General features: G+C 39.2%; 1 protein-coding gene across 1 annotated transcript in view; it reads right to left on the reverse strand.

Moving 5' to 3' along the window:
• The window catches only part of LOC119022205 (rho-related GTP-binding protein RhoA-D), a 240017-nt gene extending 225307 nt beyond the window's left edge, over positions 1–14710 (reverse strand). The window contains exons 1-2 of the mRNA XM_037102813.1: positions 14420–14710; positions 14033–14083 (exon numbers count right to left, since the gene is read on the reverse strand). The gene's annotated coding sequence lies outside the window, so the exon portion shown is untranslated. The remainder of the gene's footprint in view (positions 1–14032; positions 14084–14419) is intronic.
• Between the last annotated feature and the right edge of the window lie 7749 nt (positions 14711–22459).

Below are 22459 nucleotides of genomic sequence, written 5' to 3' on the forward strand. Positions count from 1 at the left end.
TGTTCTCTCATCTGTATGCATTCTGTCATAATCATGTACAGTACTCATACTATTCAAACCATGTACTGTAACCATGTAATGGTGTTACCATTAACTTTTTTTCAAGTGCATTTTGATCTATCTATCTATCTATCTATCTATCTATCTATCTATCTATCTATCTATCTATCTATCTATAGATAGAGGAGAGGAGCCCTTGAGGAGTAGGGGGCATCAACTGGGAGAGAAAGAACAAGGAAGGCGTTGGAGTATCTGATCAGTGGGGGTCTGTCACTCTGATCAATAGTAGCTCAAACTTGAATTTTCTACCTAGGTGTGAGGAATGGGGAATTCTGGGACACTGAGTTCAGTTCAGAGTCCATTTTGAAATCCACAATGAAGTACTTCATCTGTGGGTCCCCACATTATTATGGTTTTAAAACAATAGCAAGCCTGTCTGTTCAAGGTTAAATGAAGAATAAATGAGACACATTCCTGCAGATTCTCTCTTTTACACCTGTGCATGTTTTAACACTACATAAGCACTTCTACAAATACTTACATGCAACACTTTGAGCATTTAAAATGTGTACATGCCACATTGTTCCTGCCCCTTCACCATTTCTCTTCCTCCACCTCTTTCTTTCTCCATTTTCTTAATCTATCGTCTTTTTGTATTCCTCTTCCTCTCCTCTCTCCTTTCTTCTCTCCTCTACCATTCCCAAGATGTGTCTCTCCCTCTCTTCCCTGTTTCTGTACAACCTTACATGTCTCTCCCTCCCTCTTTCACCCTCTCCCTCTCTCTCTGAGAACATCAAAGGGCTGTGTCAGTACCAAAGCTCAGCTCAACAGTGGAGTGGTTGACCTTGGACGCTCACTAACAACCCAGGAGAAAGGGAGAGAGAGCGATAGACAGAGGAAGAAGAGAAAGAGAGAGAGAGACGGATCGCGAATGTTCTGGAATACTAAACAGGCTTAAGACACAAATCTTTGAGGCTCACATGTAGAGAGTGCGATTTACTGTAAACTGTGAACTTGCAAAATCAGACAATACAAAGTCAAATTTGGCTGCAAACATCAGAATTTTTTAGGTGATTGATACCAAAATAGTGACACCTTAAAGTTGTCAAAAAAGCCAAAATTGCAGTTTAGATTTACTTCACAGAACTGAATATAAAAAAATAGTGTTTTTTCTGAGTTATACCTTCTCACATCAACAATGAATTGCTTGTATCTGGGTATTGGAGTGCAGAGAGCACAGAGGCAAGTACAAATGAGCATTTATCAATATAAATTATAAAAAACATAAACAGAAGAAGACCTGAGAGTCAAAACAAATCCGTGGAAATATTCAGAGTTTGGTGGGCATACGTGCCCAAAAGCATCTGCATTCGAGCCATGGATTTCACCTGACACGTCAACAACTCTGTGATATAGAAACTGTGTATGCTTGCATCTGTGTTGCATCATTAACAAGTACACACAAAGCCACATCCACACTTTTGTACACACAAACCTACACACAAAAATTTATCTTAACAGCTTAACATGTGTTGCAGTTAATAATTACAAAATGTACAGATGCGCAGGAAGCACGCACACTCCCACAAAAATCCTGAATCATAAATTATGCACCCACATACACTAAGGAGAACAAGTACTGCATCACGAAATGTTCTGCTGTATATATGAGAATGCAAACAGCAAAAAAGAGAGAAGATGGGGAAAGAAACCTGCTGAAAATAAATAATGATACTTATTCAAAGAATACTGCAAAACTAAACAAAAACAAAATACAAACCATCTTTTGATTCTATTAAAACTAAAAGTTATCCTATTGGCATGTCAGATATACTGTTAGATACTGATGACACACCAATGCCATTGTGCATCCCCATTAGAAAGAAAATGTTCTGTTCAAATCAATATAATTACATTTACAACCCTTTAATAACTTTGAAGACATAGTGTTTGTAAAATTTAAATCTCAACATTTTACAAAGGTGTGTGGAACATGCAACTCTGACTCTAGCTTGAGGAAGAACTACATTTACCTCTCAACATTTGGAAGAAGGAGCATACTTTGGCACTGAGAGTTTTGAGTGACAGAAGCATCACAAAAACCACTGTCAGGACAAAATGTAATAAAAGGATCCATGGCCAGAGCAGTGTGCATGATCCCTTTTTATCTCACTTTGAAGAAGACATTGTTTTCCCATCTCTTCCTCTCCTTCCTTCCTATTTTCTCCCCCCGCTAATGTCAGTGACTCCTCATCGGGGAGCACATTAAAACTCAATCAATTACACACACACACACACACACACACACACACACACACACACACACACACACACACACACACACACACACACACACACACACACACACTCAGGTACACACACACCTCCCAACAACTGTCTCTCAATGTCATCCCTGGGCTTAATGCCAGCATCTCTCTCTCCCAGTCTCCTTCTGCGTAGTCTTGTCCTCATCTCTCTCATTGTGATCCTGTGGCCTTGTTGGCCCTGGCATTCAATTTAGCTGTCATCCAGATGCATCCCTCTCTGCGCACACACACATGCACCCTCACTCACACACAGATGGATTTCCTGTCAGGACAGTTTGAGACCAATCAGACTGTGGTATTGGAGCATGCCCAGATGAGGGCTAAAGGCCATCAGGGGACCCCCCGCACAATGAAGTGCTCCCTTTAATCCTGGACACATACAGTAACACAGAGATACACAAATGCAGGCGTGCCAAAAATTATATATATCAGAAGACACAGAAAAGCACTTAAACACATGCACAGTCAACTTCAATAAGACTGGACTTACATTTATCACCAGCGCTCTTCAATTTGAATGCATTAAGCACGCATGCCTATACATGAGAAAAGCAAACACGTCTTTTTGTGTGTTCATTGTGTTTGTATGTGTGCGTGCTAAGTTGCATTTAGGCGCCATCATGGTGCCACAGAATATGGCTAAGCCTGGGCCCCACAGGGAGTGAACAGTGTCTACTCTGTTTCCAAGAGATCAACACAGCCAGCCAGAGAGCAGGAAGAAAAGAGGAGGAGAATGACACAGACAATAAGTGAGTGACAGAGATAAAGAACGAGGGACAGGCACAAAAAGAGAGGGTTATTGAGAAAGTCAGAGGAGACAGAGAAAAGGTAATCCTGGTGGAGACATGATGACGGGATGAGCTAGAAGGGAGGTTTGATAGGATGGAGGAGGACACAGTACAGAGGAGGAGGAGGAGGAGGATAGAATACAACACTGCACAAAGCGGAGGATGATCTTCTATACACATGGGCAGCCAGGTGTCGATTGTTAGGAAGTTGAGTACACTGAATATCTGAGTCTAGCAGATTGATACCTTTTTCAATATGGCGTGCCACTCCAGATCAGTAAATTTAACAGCATCGTTTAAGGCATATTAAACATCTACCAAGTGCTGCTTTTTTAAACAAATAAAATGTAAAAAAAAAAAAAAAAAATCTGTACAAATGATATTATAAAGTGTTCTGAAGAAAAATGGGATGAATACTACAGACCTTAAAATTGATTGGTTATTATTATTATTATTATTATTATTATTATTATTATTATTATTATTATTATTATTATTACTTTTGGGCCCCAAAAGAAATGTGAAAGTTATCGCTCAACTCTTAAATAAACAAAATATATGGTCACTGATTATATATATATATATATATATATATATATATATATAGATAGATATAGATATAGATATATAGATATAGATATATAGATATAGATATAGATATAGATAGATACATACATACATACATACATACATACATACATACATACATACATACATATACATATATGTCATCCCTGGGCTTATATACATGCATAAATAGCCTACAAAATATGACTGTTAGACTGCACACTTTGTCAAAAGATGATTAATATCAAAAGTAGTAAAGCATTCAAAAGCAGTCTGGCAGCTAAACTCTGCATTTAGAAAATGTAGCCTGCATTACAGTGTTTCTTTAATGAGTTCCTTTAATATGTTCTGGTATCCTGCAGGCAGAGAAGAATATCAATGTCAGATTTCTGTGGCAGGAAGCTCTGGACAGTCTCTCCTCATCTCTACTATGAACAAAACACTGAATTTCAAATTTTGTTTTTAAACCAGCAGCAGCACTTCAGAAGTGCAGTCGACCTGCAATACTGAAATAGTTTTTTTTTAACTATAAGCGTCTCTGCTCGCATCACTTGCCAGCATGAGCTGTCAGTGTAGATATCATTAATTGAGACTGCTTGCTGCTATTTACTTGTTTGTGCTGCTTCGCGGTTCACTAGCTCCTAATACTGTGCATTAGAAAATGGTTCCAGTGATGTAACAGGGCGCAATGGGGCATTTTAACAGCCTACCTGAAAAGCAACTGGTTATTCCAAGTAAGGCTTGGAAATGGAGCTGCTATTTAAACATTCAAAATATGCTTTGTTACCGATCCTGATCCAATAAAGCAGACTAGACATACCTAGATAAGATATTTGGCCAGTTTTATACAGTAGCTGGGATTGAGACAGATGTGTACTTCCTGCAAATTTGTGAAAAATACAAGTAGATGATAACAATTTACACTTCACATCAAATTTTAATAAACCTGGTGGCTCAGATCAAAATACTCTTGAACAGCAGATAGCTGCTTTAAAAACCAAACAAACCAGCATGACATAGACAATGCAACACTGGGTTTATCTTATCCACTTAAACAAACTGAAATTACTTAAATTTTTGATCCCACTGTACTGAATAGTACATCACTTAAAAACAGACCCAGCTGACCCACTAGGCTTTAAGTGCCAATTACTGAGCAATGCTGACATTGTTAATAAGTGTTTTGCACATTGGTATACATTTTTCCAAATACACAGTATATTGAAAAAAAAACACTCTTGGCTTGTTCTACCGGAGAAAGCTGGAGGCTGAAAAAAAAAACAGATTGTCATTATTACACATGATCTCACATTTAGTGCCATAAAACTGAGATTTCCCTCCTACACAAACATCACATGGAGGCCAGCGCTGACACAACATTTCTCAACTGCTAAAATGTTATTCATGGAGGCTACTAATTAATTACAAGAAATAAAAAAGTAATTTGTCTTTCATTTTTCACCATTTCTCTTGTCTTATTTTCTCAATTGAATATTGTTTATCCAATCTCCTTACTGAATCCACCCCTACACCTCTTTCCTCTCTCCCTCTTTTAGCTCTGCAGCTCTAATTAAGTGGGCTGTCCTGATGACATTTGCTGTTAAATGAGTCTCATGTCCTTCTCTTCCTCTTAGATTTGTGTGTGTGTGTGCATGTGTGTGTGCTTTATGATTTAAAATGTGCATGTATACACGTACATGTACAATACGCAAATCGTCCCATGCTTCTCTTCCGCGTGTAAGAATATTTGCTTGCACGTATTCGATGGGCAGGCCAGAGGTGCTGATTGCAAGTTGACCGCAGGGCTATTTTAAGGCCCAGTTTAATTTGTGGTGATTGATTGTGATAATTAATTTGCCGTAGGTAGATGATTGTGGTAATTAATTTGCTGCAGCTTGATGATTAAGGGTTGCTGGTGTCCCGTTGTGACCGGCACTGTTTGGCCGATTAGCTCCTTTGCTGCCACGTTCATTTATTGTTAGAGAACACCAGTGTTCACCGCTATAGCTGGTGCACAGAGCCTCCCTAAGTATGTGACCTAAACAGACTAACTATAGTCAAATAGGTTTATAACTCTGACCCTGCAAGTGGGAAACAAAACACAAGCGCTTATCATGAAGTAATCTCAACTCACAAATGCACACATATTAAGAAGAACCTGGAACACATGATTTAAATGTGCAGAGTGGGAGAATATTTTGTTTTAATCTGTTTTCCATAAAATCATCATTATATTCTCTCAATATATTTTATTCCTATATTACAAAACAAACGCTCAGAGATCTCCACAGTGAGATACTAGAAATATTGCTATTTCTATCCTTCATTTGCCTGGTATTCCCCAAAGTCTCTGCAGGATTGGTGAGGTGGAGAGCTACTTCATTCAACCAAATGAGACTTGCTGCTCAAATGAGAACGAATGGCTTTTCTAACAACGATATTATTAAACACACAGCACTGGTGTTTCAAACACATTAGTGGGACTGATATGAAGTTGTTCAGCTGACTGGTGGAAACAATGAACTCTTGCTAACGTTATTAATCGGAATCATAAATCTATTTCTCATCTGGTCTATCAAATAATGAGGTAGGGGAAACCAAGCAAGGTTTTCCATTAAGCAGTGGTATGCCACACAATAGCATAGATGTTCACTGAGATATACACTTTTGCACACATGCCTTCACACACAATGCAAGACGAGCGAGTCAAATGGAAAGCGAAATGGGCAACAGTAAAGGGAGAATAGTTTTTGTGACATCTTTATGTAAGAAATTCATTTATGCATGGCCAAAGATGGACTTGGGTTTATTGGTTTCTTTATTCTCAAATGAAGTGCAGTGTGAATCAAAGGAGAATAATGGAGTGACAGGGGCTTCTCTCTTTACATCAGGACACTTTACACTGTGAGGCATGTTAAAATGCTGCAATGAAATTACAGCAGGGGTTTTGATTATCACTCCTTTCAAGCTCAGCGGAAAACATACCCCACAACAAATGAATCATTAGCAAGAAGGGTAACTATTTACCGGACTAATAAGCATGCAGCACTCCATAAGAAAGAGTGCACTGACCAGCACTACTGCTGTTTGCTTGGGGGTTGTGCTCCTTTGTGTCTGACTAGTTCCAATCTGTGCAAGTTCTTCTACTGAAACAGTCTAATGCAAATCCAAGTGATACAATGCCAACATGGTGTGTGCATGTGCCATCTGTGTATATGTACACTGTAAAATTTCAAACAGGAAATTGGTAGAATAAACATATCTATTTTATCTATCGACTTAAGGTGGAATCAGACAACTTCCCTGCTTAGCATCTTGAAGTGGTATGATTTTTGGCGCTGCTCGTCCAAAGACAACTTGTTTCCTTTTTCCTCAGAGCACCAACTACCTACAACACACAACTAAACACTATAATGCAGATGTGAAAAAAGAATTGGTGGTTTACCAGCCCTTTATTTTCCAGAGAGATCTGTGCCTGGTGGCAGACAAAAATGTACAGTGAAAGCAAGGTTTATTGTGTATTGTATACTGTATGTGTGTGTGTGTGTGTGTGTGTCTATATATATATATATATATATATATATATATATATATATATATATATATATATATATATATATATATATATATATATATATATATATATATATATACATATATATACATATATATACATATATATATATATATATATACAACTAATATTACATTTTGACAACTCATAAGACATATTTGATCTAAGTTCCTTGAGCTCACATTTATTTAAGGGAGCAGGACAACTTGTGTATTTAAGTTGAACTAGCTTTGAAAGATTTATAGTATAGGTGAGAAAGAATCCAAGAGACAAGAGCTATATGGAATACATCTGTGCAAGAGAAAATATCCATTTCTTTGAAAAAGATGAAACACTCTGTATTAATGCTGAATGAAAATTCATTGCTTACTCAGGCAGAAACTGGAAATCTGTGAGTCATTTAGACCTCTTTGTATAATTCCGGCAGGGAAACTACTCAATATGCATGAACTGATACAAAGGACAGACTGAATGTAAATTTTACATTGTCTTCGTCCACATATCGAACTAACTGTCCTCCTGAACATCGAGCACATAAAATACAAAGTAATCCAAATGTAGCCCTGACCTAACAGGTATGGTGGTGCTTGTTGGTCATTTGTTGGTCCAAGCTTCGTTTTGGAGTAAGATGTTTAAGTAACATTCAGAATGCAATTATGAATAGATACTTGTCCCAGAAATATGATGACATTTTTCATGAATATGAATTTGGGAACCCCTGACCTTTCATCAAGCACCAGAAAAACAGTGTACAATAAAAAAAACAATGTTAGGGGGTATAATGATTACCAAGTTCATGATCTTAGCTAGCATGTTAGCATGACAACATTTGCTACACATCCATTAGTTGTACTATTTCTCTCTTGACTTAAGTCATCATGACACAGTATCGTGAAAATTAGCAGGTGTATTTCTTTAGTTTTTGACCTACTGACCTTTCCTCTTGTACACAAAAAAATGTCTAAGATCTGTTGGATGAATTGCTATGAAGTTTACCAAGCAACAAGGGTGAATCCTTTCCATTTTATACACCACTTCCCCCACTCAGACCCACATGTCAAAATAATGCTGAAGATGCTGTATTTCATGGTCCAACTGGCAGGTACCCATTAACCTCTCTATTCATACATGCTCTCAAAGGCATAAAACTTATTTAGCTTAAATAACATGACTTTTCCTGAAACCGAGTCAATGTATATTGGTATTTGCACATTTTATTACGGGGGAAGGTCGTGCTTTGACAAGGTAATCATATGTAATATCTGAAAATATGATCATGAATGAGGATTTTTCCTGGTCTATTCTTTACTTTATAAGCCTCATCATTTCTTTTTGAATGCAGATGCAGTATACTATTACATCTGTTGTAACTGTTGTTGTCATTAGTAGTTTTATTTTTGTTTATTACTATGTTTCATTTCCTTTTCTTTTATAGTTTGATATAATTTCTACTTAGATGAACCCGTAGAAGATGCCCTCTACTTTGATAGTGGTTAACAGCAATCAGCATAATAAATAAATGAAACATAATCAATGTAATACACAAATGCATTGAAAACACAAACTAAAACCTGCTTTCATACACCAGTGTTCTTTTACATGAACTCTTATAGCCTGAGTCAAATTTTTTCATGGGAACAATGAATTATATCTCAAGCAGGTACAGTCTAAATAGGTCTGTACTGATGTGTTTTGCATTTATCTGAGAGGCTGCTAGAGAGTTACAATCTGCAAATGATATCACTTTAAATATAACTCTTCTCCCCTGAGAATTCAGCATTAGTTGATATATTTGCCACCTTTATGAAGTTTCTTAGCAGAATAATTTTGCAAAAGTCGGGCCTGCATATTAAAGTGACTCTGGATTAGCATTTCATTAGAGTAAACCTTATGTGCAAATGCCATTTGCCTTTGCTTCAGAGTAGAGGTTTTCTCTAATTCAAGTGAAAAATGTCAGATTCCCCTGACTTATGTCTGCGAAATACCATCTGTTCACTGTCTACATGAAGAACTCCAGAATCAATTCAAAAATGTGTTTAAAAATAAAACTACAGCAACCACACTTGCACACACACATAAACACCTCCCATGACTTGATGAGGTTGTCATGATTAATCGGGGTGAAAATCACTTGCAATCTAAGAGGCCCATTTGACTCCCCTAACTCTCTCCACACACACATATCACATGCAGAGCGCTCAGCCCTTGATGCTTAATGGAGCCCTCATATGGGTTATTGATCGGGCAGACCACAGCTAGATTAATTTATTCGTCCAATCAAGCTTTAATTAATAGCAGGACACTGGTAAGACCCCATTAAAAGTTGTGGTCATTACTCACAGCAAGAACATAGAGGAAACCAATAATCAAAATATGGCTGATGCTCTGTCCCGTATTTGAACCAAGGACACTAGATGTGTGTTTATATCTCGGAAAAAAAGTATTAGAAAGACAAACATAGACACATAAACAAAGCAAAGTAAAAACTAGCAATAAATATTGCTGCACATGCCATTACACACACATTTACACCAAGATGCACAAAGTGACGGCAAGAATAAGTAAAGAGAAAGGAGTGGTGCGGGATAGAGATGGCTGGGGGAAATAGACAGCTAAGAGGCTGAAACGCGAAAGCTGGAAGATTTGCCAGACTGCATTCAGCAGACCATAAATCTCCTATGATGCTGCTCATGCTCAGAATGATTATGCTAAAAGTGGATATCGGACCTCTTCCTGAAATTGGTGCCATTAGCAGGCAGGAAGTAAATACTTAGACACAGAGACACACACACACACACACACACACACACACACACTTACAGAGAGAGAGAGAGAGAGAGAGAGAGAGAGAGAGGAAAAAAAACTTCCTCTCACTAGGATGGGCCTTTAGTCCTAAATGCGTGTATAGCACAGGGGGGAGGGAGAGAGGATGAGGGGAGGGAGAACTTTACAATTAGCGTTCATAATGAGATCAGGGTTATCAGACGGCTCGCTGGTCACGGATGATGAAAAGAACACTAATTCAGTTTGTCTCTTCCTCTGTTCCGCTGGCCCTCGCTTTCCTCTAAGGGAGGGAGAAAGAGAAAGAGGAAGGGTGGGGAAATGTCCATATTAAGAATAACTCCTATCAGACATGTGGTAAATCATCTCTGCAGTGTAATTTTGTTGCTTACATTGGTTACAATAACTGAGAGCTTCAAAGAGAGAAGCAGAGGCCATCATGGAAATCTCATTCTTGCCTATCTGCAGGTCTTCCACTACCAAGGTATTCAAGGATGGGTATCAAGAACCAGTACTAAATTGTTGATAAGCACATGAACAAACAGTGCTGCTGTTGGTATATAATGTAACATTAATTAACTGTGTCCTAAAGATGATGAAACTGGCAAGCTACATTTTATGTTGTATATGTGTTTAACTTCCAGGGTTCTCCCTAGACAATGGAACAGTGGCGCAGTGCCACCAAACTGCTAGCTCAGCGCCACTATACTCATTTTCAATGACGGTGCGCCACTACACTAAAAATTTCTGGGGAGAACCCTGAACTTCTGTACTCTGCAGTCATAGCCAGCAGGGCCAAGCATCCAAAAGTGTGGGTTCACTTTACTAGATGTATTTTGGAATCCGGCATTTTTTCTATTTTCTGTATCCATCTGAGAGAACAACCCATTCAATGACTGATTAACTCGGTGACAATTAATTGTTTTTAATTCTATTTAATGTAGGCCTATTCATGCCAGTATTTTGTGAAGAGTACCAATAAGCACTTGTATCAATAAGCAGTATCATAATGGATAATATTAACCAAATCCCGGTTGAGCCCCATGCCCATATTTGACTCTAAAAGAAACCTGTAATTTCTGAGCGTCATTTGCCATTCTTCTCAGAAAATAAAAGTGAAAAAGCCTAAATGACATCAACACAAGTTGCTTGTTTTAGTTTCCTCTTTCCTGTTTACACTCGTATCATCCTGCTGACTAAAAATACCTCAAACCTGCCCTGGCTGTGCCTCAGTTGGAGCTAAATGAGTGTAAACAGCCCTGACTGGGCCAGAGACGAATGAGTGGCATTGCTGAAGAAGGAGGCTGAAAGATAGATGAAGACACAGACAGAGGAGGAGAAGATAGAAGAAGGGAGGTTCACACCCTCTCTATAGAGTTCGTTGTGACAAATGGCTTCAGCCCAGCTCACCAAGCCAGACAGCAGACCCATATAACACATATGAAAACACAGATGTGAGAATTCTAATAAGTAGAAAACATGCAACACACACAAGAAGGCATAGACATGTCGACAGGATATCGGTTGGGTTTATCTTCTGTTTCAGAGAGTTTTGTTGCCACGCCCTACAGCCACAATCACGTTCTCATCATTGCACCTCATCAATGGGGCCTAATCATTAAGACTGATTAGGAGACATCTCAGTGTGAAAGGACCCCCACACAACACATCTATCACTGACGCACACCGAAAACACACACGCACACATACATGCGGACACACACACACGCCAGCACACACACACACACACAAACATACACACACCTAGGCTTCATCCATCACCCCCTGTGGCTGGTCTATCTGAGGTCTCAGTGATTAGTTGTCCTGCCTGGCTGAATTATGATGTTAATAAGTCACCATTAGTTCCCATGTCCACACCCACTTCACACATGTGAGTGAGAGTGCATGCACGTGCACACACGCGCATGCACGCACACAAACACACACACACATGCACACACACACACACACACACACACACACACACACACACACACACACACACACAGACGCACCAACCCAAATCAATCAGCTGTATCTTCTGTGTGGTCTGGACATCATATATATAATAGGGTGAATTATAAAAGCGTTCACCCCCGTTGACTTTTTGCATTAGTTTGTTTACTACAAATGCTTCTGAAAATTAAATGTAAAAAAAAATTTTCAGAATAAAATACATACTTTGATCCTGTTTGCTATAAATCATACATATGATTCTTGTCAATATGAAAGATCATTTTGCATGAAAAGTCAGTTGTATACCACAGTACCAGCAGCTTTGTGAGAAACCACTCACTTTATATCCTCATTTACCTAGTTCAATGGAAACATTTCTACTTGTCCTTGTTGGAAAAGCACATGTAATTACTTATACAACAACTTGAGACTCTTTTCCATATAGGTGGACCAGTTTCAGGGCCCTGTTCTGGGCTTGCTGTTCGACTGGCATAGTTCACTTGGACAATTAACAGAAAAGAGTCATCCCTAATGTCATTAGTGACACTTGTGCAGTTCCTGCTTTGACATAACAGAATGCATACTATGATAAAGTTGTGATGGACACAGAATTTCCAAATGACCAGCATTAAAAATACAAGCAGTTATTCCCCTTGCCATTGCGTTAAGAAGACTACAACCTAGCCATATAAAGAACAGTGTTGCTGTCCAAGGTGCTGAACAATGGGGAAAAAAACAGCAAGTCCTTTGTGAACAAACACTAAACGCAAATACTAAGACTAATGGACAAAAACTGTAACACAGAATATTATGGCACAAACACCGGCTCTCCAAATTAAAATAATTATCTACAGTGTGTTTCAGTCTGTCACAACAAATGAGTAAATCACAGGCCACCAGGTCTACTAAAAGCAGGGTAGCCAACATAAATCAAACTGTTACAAAGCTTAGAGTCTAAAGAATTATTGCTATGAATCCAACTACTCACTGTCAGTGAGTACACAGTGGAGCAGTGAGACTGCTGACAAGGTCTAATCAGCTCATCAGCATCTCAACTGCAGCTTTCACAGCCACTCATTCAACAAGTAACAATAAGAACAGACTTAGATTCAGCAGTGGCACAAACACGACATAATGCAAAGGGATTAAAATGACTTTAAGAAGGACTTCCTTTGTGAGACTTTCATATTCACGTTTATAGAAATGATAACCTGAGTTTTACATTGTTTCTTGTACCACATGTAAATGTAATTCATTCTATTTGGTTTGAAGTGACATGTAAACCTTGGTGTGCATGCTAGCACTTTTTTATTAGATACAACAGTGAAAATTCCAACTTGAAAAGAGGAGAGAATAACACCTTTTTCATGTCGATTTGGGCTTCTGAAAGGTGGACTACACAAGATGAGCTGTCCAGAGACATTTCATGATTAGTTGGAGTTGGGGTGAAATGATCCTTTATGTTAAATGTCTTGCCAGAATGTCTTGAAGACTTCAGCTGAGGCACAGCAAACAACTTCGAAAAACTAAGTAAATATGCACATGTAAAGAGGCCGTCTAACCAACTAATTAACTAAACCCACACTAAATACAAAATACTGTATAAGATATATCTGAAATTGCTTCATCACCACCAACAATTAACTCATTTATTTTTGAAAGCTTTGAATTATATGAATCCTTCACACAGACAATCACCAGCAATCAGCAATGCCAAGGATAAACAACATATGGCAGACACGGAAATACAAGGCCAGTATATTGAATAGAAGTGCAGTTAGAAACCCTGCTGTAAAGGGCTACAGAATTAATGAATGTGTTCATATACATTCAGCCACACTTGGCTAATGACAATACAACAGCTAAGGTGTAACTGTGGCCAAGGTCTATTCAGAACACCAGCACATTAAATACAACTTCCATAGAGATTCAACAGGTCACAGCAAGCACCGCCAAAAGCTCCAGCAATGGCACGGCAGCCAACACAAGCACAATGACACAAACATGATGAAAACAGGCAGGCTGAGACTTTTACTTACAGTTTTCTGTATTCATCCATCTCCCAGCTCCTCCAATTCACCAGCCTGACCCTGAATTAATAGCAAAGTTATGGCAAGAGTTAACAGCCATCCTTAACAAATCCATAATTGTGTCAACTTACATAACAGCCAGTGTTTTAAATAATTTGGAAGCTTAAATAAATGAATAAATATATAATAATAATAAAAAAAAAACAATACTTCTGGTAAAAAAATATTCAACCTAGCTTGTCTACACCCTGTAACTGGCGCAACAGTTAAGCTAGCAGGTAATGCTAAGACACGTCTGTGTTAGCATGAATATCCACACTGTTAGCATACTTGCCTAAATCAATTTGTCATAAATATTCGATAAATATTTTAACCCATCCTCTGACACAGACTTACTTGCGGTTTGTTGTGTCTCCTCGTCTCTAAGACTTCACATTTCAGTCAGGAATACGCTGTTAAAAACCTTCTTCCACAACATTAACGTTAGCCAGCTCGTTCCTCTACTACCAACTGTAAAATAATTATAAAATATGCTACTTTGGCTCTGATGCAGCATGAAACCTGCAGAGTAAGTAGTGACTAAAGATATCGAATAAATGTTGTCACGCGTCAGAAGTACAGTAACTGCCTCCAAACAAATTGTAGTGGGGTGTTGGCCTGCTCTTAGCATGCGCCTTACCGGCAGTCACTTAGGGCGCCACAGGCTGGAGGGGTGCCACAATGAAGGAGGTTGTGGCACAGGAGCCAGCATCCTGTTATCAGAAGGTCGTCGGTTCGATTCCCCTGCTTTGCAGTGTGTGCAAGTGTAAGATATTGAACCCCAAACTGCCCCGAATGTGCTGGTCGGCACCTTGCATGGCAGCCACCGCCCTCAGTTAATGTATGTATGAATTACTCTAATTTGCTTTTGACAAACACCTCTGCTAAATACCCTAAAATGTAAATGACGTTGGCAAGTAGCCTGTTAACTTATTTGACTAAACTGCTGATGCTGTTTAGTATCCCTCCTCCTGCCTAAAGTGTTAGACATTGTGCTGAAATTGTGCGCAGGCTGCAGCACTTGTTTGTCCTTCTCTGTCTGCTGCAGCTACATGTTTTTGCTCTTACAACAATAATCAGGCTAATCTACTCCGTAACTGTTCAGATGCACTCAGGATATTATTGCAGAAGTATTCAGCAGCTGCTGGAGAAGGGTCCTCCACTGCCATCTACACCGCTCTCTGAAGCAAGTAAATTCAGAAAATGATTTGTGGTCTCAGATACACTGCTGTGTTATTATTCATTTACACTGTGGTGTTATCATTTTTATTGTTGTTGTTGTTGTTGTTGTTGTTGTTGTTGTTGTTGTTATTTTTATTATTACTGAATATTACAGTTAAACCTTGGAACTATTTTAATGTCAGTCTTAGTCAAATTAATCATAGCACAAAAAGTAAGGAAATTTGCGTGGTTGATTATGTCTTTGTTGTAACAATGGTTCTTGGCATAAATAAATATTTGATGGACAGCCTTTTTAGTTCCCTTTTAAATGGTGCCACATTTGTAAGGACCATTCATTTGTGGGATCTGAATTTACTGTTTTAGCACCTCCTTTGCTTACAAGCCACCTTTATATTTTTCTCTAAATTGGAATCCACATGAATTGAACTGAAGTATTCCTATTAATATATGTATAATTATTTGAGTTTAAGCCTGTCATAATATTCATTATCTTTACTCTACAAACTGCAGCCGGAGCCAGCAAAAACTGATAAGTGATTCTATTTCCCTGTTATCGCATACATTGTTTGAAAAAGAAAAAAAAACTGAGACCATTAAATCAGTTTGTGCACTTACTCCTGTGTATAGAAATCTTTTGCCATTACACCCTGACTCATAAACTTTGCGAACATATCATTCGACACAGATATACAGTATAAGTATAGAACAGAAATGCCGAAGCTACCTTCTTTAAAGTGTTAGTGCTGGGTAGTGCTGGCTTTATATAATCAAAGTTTATTATATTATTTATCATTTATTGTGAGGTTCTTTAGAGGCAGTGACATCATTACATCAAAACATGGTTTGTCCATGAGTCCAAAGTTAGTGGATCCTCATTAGATATCTGCGTTGTGAGTCAGACTCAGTTAACAAGGAATGAAATAAGGTACACAGTGTCCACACTCTTGCTTGTTGTTGTTTTATGTTTATCCTCTTATGTGTGTTTAGCTTCACCAGCATACTGTGGAAAAGTAAAAGCATTCTAGCAGGGCTAATTTTTTAAGGTGTGACCTTGATCCCATTTACATTTACATTTAATAAACGTGAACATTACAGACCTTGCATAACATCCATATATTCTCACCTATGGACATAATGAACACAGTTTGAATTACTTTGACAGATATGTCTTATTATTCTTCACATCATCGCCATTGGTTATATTCTTTCATATGTACATGTTCATGTGTGTGTGTGTGTGTGTGTGTGTGTGTGTGTGTGTGTGTGTGTGTGTGTGTGTGTGTGTGTGTGTGACCATAGATGACCTTTCATCAATAATGGGCTGAACTTGATGAATATACCATCCAGGTCGATAGCATTTTGGCCAGACATTGCTTAATACCAGCTATACCTTAGTCGTGGCTCGGTCTATATCAGAGAGCAGCAGGGACAGAAATGGAGGAAACAGATAGATGTGAAATATGCAGGTATGGCCTCGCTCTTTAGATTGAATAATTGATTAGGATGGGTCGATGGTGATATGTATCATTGTTGTTTGATAAGCTATAGCGCCATCTGAAGATTGCCCCAGAGAAAATCCATAGGTAAGTGTAGACTATTGATTAGTTCATATCTTATAGAAGGTTGCTCTGATGACAACTGAATGTGTGTCAGTGAGTTGTTCAGAATAATGTCATTCATCAGAGTGAATCAATAGGGAATACTCCTATGCCCCATTCTGTTTGATTAAATTCTTAATTACCTGGGAGAAGTAAGGCTTGTTCAAGCAATACTGAGTCATATAGTTCAGGTGCTTTACTGTTTCTGTGCGGGGGGAAAAACAGTTAGCTGCACATCAATACCTATAAGTACACCTGAGATGCTCTGCTAGAGAACATCTCTTCTTGTTGCACATTATTTTCAAATGGTGTTTCCTAAAAATAAGATAAAAATATTGTCCAAAATCATTCAAGTTTTTGTTTCCAATTTTCTCAGTAAAGTCCTCAAAGCGTGTAAACTTCTCTTTCAGATTCAGGCTCAGTTGACGAGTACAAGGCGCCTTTTGGAGCAGATTGCCTGGATAATAGACACCACAACAGACACTGCTTGAATTAATTACGACATATTGTTTTTTAAGTGAAGAGTCACATAATCTCTTTTTGCCTTTCCATACCCGAGGGTCATTACCTCACAAAATAATGCATGAAAAATAATACAGACAATATGTCCTCATGGTGGTTATAGGAATCAAATCCCTGGCAGGGCTTTAGGGTGACATCTGCTCTTGAGTTTCTACCATAATGACGGGCTTATGAAAGCTCTGTCCTGAACATTTTGACTCTGCTATGGATGTAGCAGCAGACAATGAGCCCACCGCCATCTGGGAATCACAACAAGTCCGTTTTCTGACACTCACACACGCTCGCTGCGTCGGAAATGATCTGAAGAGGTTCTTCAAACAGCCATGCAACATACTGGGAACAGACATGTGCTGTGGACTGATCTGCTCTGCCTTTGGTTCTCATATCTGGCAGCAAAAAAGAAGAGACTGGATTCACTCTTACACTTTTCAGGGAAACATTAAAGTGTCTGCGTGTGTGTGCGTATGTGTGGGTGTCTGTGTGTGTGTGTGGTTTTCATCTCATCTGACATCACACAGGCAAACCCGTACTTTATTCTGCCTCTCTGTCAATCTCTCACAAGGAAGTTTTAACTCATTGGAGCGTGAATATGTTAGAGTTTGAGCAAGGTGTTGAAATTTCTAACAAAGGCTGGGAAGTCTGGGTGAAATGGGATTGTCACTCTGACGTAAACTGGGATCACATTATGGTGTTACGCCAACACAGTGTTGGTAGGTTTAGATTTTGCACACACACACACACACACACACACACACACAGAAACAGACATGCAGAACTGAATCTTCCTGTGTGCATTATGCAGCTTCAGTTTCTCTCCAGCACACAGAATTAGCTGAGGTTAATGTCTGCACCTCAGCTTTGGAAGAAAATGGAGAGTACTGTGCATCTGTGCATCCCTGTGTGTGTGTGTGTGTGTGTGTGTGTGTGTGTGTGTGTGTGTGTGTGTGTGTGTGTGTGTGTGTGTGTGTGTGTGTGTGTGTGTGTGTGTGTGTGTGTGTGTGTGTGTGTGTAGGAGCACGGCGGGGTTGACCATTTTCTCCTCTTCTGTAACTTCATTAAAGAAATATAAAATGGCAGGCCATTAGGGCAAACGCATTCACCAGCCTCTTATTGAGAGATGCTTTTAGAACAATCTAATTCACCACAAATTGTATGGCACTCCAACAGTCGCTCTCTCTCTCTCTCTCAGACACACACACACACACACACACTCTTCTCTAATCTTCCCAATATGACTGTAGCTGTGTGAGCTCAGTGAGGGCTGCAGGAGGAGGAGATGGGTGGCACCGTGTTTCCACAGTGATAAAGTGGCACCTCAAACATGGCCGTCTGTTCACCCTGCCCTCTTATTATACAGAAGGGAAGAGAATGAGGAAGAAGGCAAGGGACCAACAGAGATTGCGAAACAGACAAATTTGAACTTCACGCTCATTCTTCCTTCCCCGCAGCCTCCATGCTCTCTCGTGTCGTTGTGCTTTTCCATCCCTCCCCTCCCCTCCTCTGCTGCCTGAGTTATTAGAGATGAGAGGAAGTCATTCTCCGTGTGTGGTTATTAGTATTGATCTGAACGCCGTTCAACAGACGTTTCCTGCTGATTTCCTCTCGTTCGCCCTGCCTCCCTTTCTTACTTCATATCCTTTAATAGTACCCCCACCCCCACCCATCCATCTTAGCTCTCCAGCTGCTACACAGTGAAGTTTTAACATAGTGCTTTGTCTGCTGCATCTGACTGATTTACTGGACATTGTGCCCTTAATACTGCTACACATACACACACACACGTACAACTAACTGACCACAGAAACAATAAATTAGTGTTTTATTGACCAGTAAAGACTGCACACATACACACACACATCCACTTCATTTCTGCTGTTTGCTCACCATGCAGTCACACACACTCACGCACACACACACACACACACACACACACACACACACACACACACACACACACACACATCTATTATTGAAACGATCACAATTTACTACAGGGTCCTCTGACTCTCTCACATGGAGGCTTCTAATACTCTGCCTGGTTTGTTGCTGCTGACTCTGTTGTTTGCAGACTTACAATAAATACAATGACATTTCACTGATTGGCATGTAAAAGGCAAAAATAGATAATGTAACAATGTCAGTTTTAGTCAGACTTTTTCACTCTGCATTGTCTGATGAATTAATGGTCACATCCATTTTTGCTGTTTTTACTGCTTTTGTTGTCTATATTCTGTTTTCATACTTTTCGTTACACATTTCAATCGTTCTTCATATCCTGTTTTATACATATTGTGGGTTTTTTGCAAATTATTTGGATTTTATAGGAGTACATTTATGTCACTTTTATATACACGTGTTTACCTTATCCTGCTATGTTTTTGGCTGTTAGATATTTTATTGCGATTTTCATTCTGTTTCTGTATTTATTTCTATTTAACATTCTGTTGCTTTATTACTTAGAAATTATTGCTTCAAAATAGGAATATTAACTTGGCATTAGTAAAACTTAAGACAATCACTTGACCAGCAATATTATCTCATAGTCGGCATGATTACAATGGACAGCCACTTTTATTGGGGAGAATCGGACAAGTTCAGGAACAAATCTGTTTGTGTGTTCAGCTGCACTTGAAGTTGATGGAACCGTCTGAGAACGTAGGCTGTTGGCAGTCTGAGGCATTGGATACTCTGATTGGTTGAGTGTTGAGCTGTATGACCATTCTGATCAGCGGTGTGCTAGTGAGACAGCGCGGTGTGTCAGAGGGGTGGAATACTATGTGCGCCACTGAACTCTATGGTTTTCGCCTTTACACCACCCCAGTCTCTGCCGATCCACTAAAGGTCAGTGTTTATGAAGGTGCAGTACCAGCAGGGGGAGTCTCCAACCATGACTGCACAGCATTTTAAGTGAGCCCATGGTCTTTTCCTGAACATAACCTATTTTTTTGGTTGTTGTACATTATATCGAAAATGTAACCTGATGTAGCATGTATGTTATTGTTAACTTGACAATGGAAGAGACCATGTTTTTTTTCACAGGTAGACAGGGCCAAACGCAACAGTGTGGTTGGGGGTGATATCATGTTGATGACTCTCTCTTTTGACTGCTTTATGCCATATATACACTTATTTACTACTTTATGTAGTGGAGCCTCCCAACAAAAAACATTTCAAATGAGTAACATCTTGAATAGAGTTAGAACTATATGAGATTTTCACTGTACACTGTACTGAACCAATTATCATAATTATGATTATTATCAATAACCTTTTTTAGAATGGAAACAGAAGGATTTCTTGGTTGAACAAATGCTTTATTATAAAAATGATACATGATATAAATGTGAATTATTTACAATATTCACAGTATTTACAATACTCATAAGGTAGAATCAATGACCTTGCATATAAGCAAATGTACATGGTGTGATAATCGTCAACTTTTACACACAGTATATCGTGAAAAAGGTGTATTGCCACAACCCTGGCCTTGAATCTTGAAATTTGCAACTTCAGACTCCAAACCACTTGAACGTGCACGTACACAAAAAGACATGTACACATTCCAGTCTAAAGAGCACAGTGTGTGTGACTAAAAATGAAGGTGCACTGGTGCAAAGCTTGTGATCAGTGTCTCTGTATTATTAATGATGCATTTAAATAACACAGGTTGAGGCATGTGTATTATTCATAGTATTCATGCCTGTTCTCACCTCACACAGTGTGTCCCGTCAACATCATCTTCACTAGACGCTGACACACATGTGAGCCACGTCCAAATCACCCACAGATTGTGAATAGATTAACAAACAGATTAGATGATAGCGTTGGTGTGGCACGTTTGTGTGGCCGCTGCATTATCGGCTTACCTCCTTTTTCGCCGCTGGTAAACAGCTGACTCTGGCCCCCCTGACGGTTGACTGTGGATAGGAGTCACTGAACACTATCAATTTCAATCCCTCTTCACCACTGCTGTATTGTGACTCTAGCCTCAACCTTTCAGCTATAACCTTAATCCTGCCACCAATCCGTTAGATCATTAGCTTTAGCATATTTAGTGCTATTGGCTTGCCCTTCATCTGTGACCATGTCTATTAGTCTTGGCCAATAGAGCAGCCAGCGGTAATGAAGACACACTACATAGTTCTTAATGGCTTGTGGAAGGGATGTAAACAAGGTCAAAAGTAAAACCAAAACGGATGATCACAAACAGAAGAAGATGACGGGAAACCATCATCATGGCCAGACAATAATGACTCTGTACAAAGCAACAGTAACAAACAAAGCTATTTGTAAAAGGAAAAGAGGAGCGTGAGGCTGATCCGGGGGGAAATCATTCTGCCAGTTATGTTATCTACAGTTCAACTCCGCCTGTCCTCTGCTGCTGAGAGGCAAAGGAGCACAGTTGAGTGTCTCTCCTAAGCTTTGTGCTGCTCAGTGACCACGAGGACACAGTTTGTTTTTTTTTTAAAAAGTACAACTTATAAATAGACAGCTTCTGAGGGACAGAAGCAAGGACAGTCACTCGAACAAAACACACTGACACAGTCACACACGCAGACAGGGACTGACACAGAAGAGTGCCAAACAACGGGCTGTGTTGTGCAATGACAGTGAAATCAGGGGACTAGTCCAATGAAATAAAGCAACCCAATCGCCAGAATAAATTTGAGCAAAGTATGTTTCTGTATAACCACAGATAAGTTGAAACGTTGTGCTTTTGTGTTCCTTTAGGTTCAATATGTCTATATCTCTCTTGTCACAGCACTGTCTTAATGCTCTGATTTAAGTTTAGCCACAAAGCCCATTTTGTCAGGGTTAGGAAAACATCATAGTTTGGCCTAAAATAACCGTTTGGTCGCTACAAACACAGCTGGAAATTGTCCTGAGGTCTCCTTAAAGACATTGAGTACTTTCATACTTACAAATGCAAGAAGGTACACTCGCACTGCAGTCACCAGTTTGGCAGCCTTCTAACCTGTAACTCCCAAACTGTCCTCTCCACCTTCAGATATGAAAGTCTGGTAAGAAACACGCTGTTTCTAAGGTTTGTAGATACATTAGCTGCTTTAACTGTATCCTGCTGACTGTGCTA

This window comes from Acanthopagrus latus, chromosome 7 (assembly GCF_904848185.1).
Source record: "Acanthopagrus latus isolate v.2019 chromosome 7, fAcaLat1.1, whole genome shotgun sequence".
In the NCBI taxonomy this organism is placed as follows: domain Eukaryota; kingdom Metazoa; phylum Chordata; class Actinopteri; order Spariformes; family Sparidae; genus Acanthopagrus; species Acanthopagrus latus.